Consider the following 314-nt stretch of genomic DNA (forward strand, 5'->3'; position numbering starts at 1 on the left):
TAACGCAAACCTGCTGCCGTGCGGCGCCCGGGATTAACGCGACTGCCTCCTTTTCCCCTGCCTCCAACCCTTCCTTCCCCGTCCTCCTCCTCCTCCTCGCAAACCCACACTGGATCGGCTCTCCTCACAGCCATGCAAGTTTCATACATTGCAAATAAACCCGAGAGGAGGAAGAGCGAAGCGCCTGGCGGGGAGCGGGGGGAGGAGGAGGAGGAGGGCTGCTTTCTGTAATTTACCAGCGACCCGATCTCGCAGCAGCAAATAACAGCCGAGCACCCATCCGGCTCCCGGCGGCCCGGGGGGGCCCCCCCCCG

This window comes from Corvus brachyrhynchos, unplaced genomic scaffold, assembly GCF_000691975.1.
Source record: "Corvus brachyrhynchos isolate BGI_N302 unplaced genomic scaffold, ASM69197v1 scaffold3, whole genome shotgun sequence".
NCBI lineage: Eukaryota > Metazoa > Chordata > Aves > Passeriformes > Corvidae > Corvus > Corvus brachyrhynchos.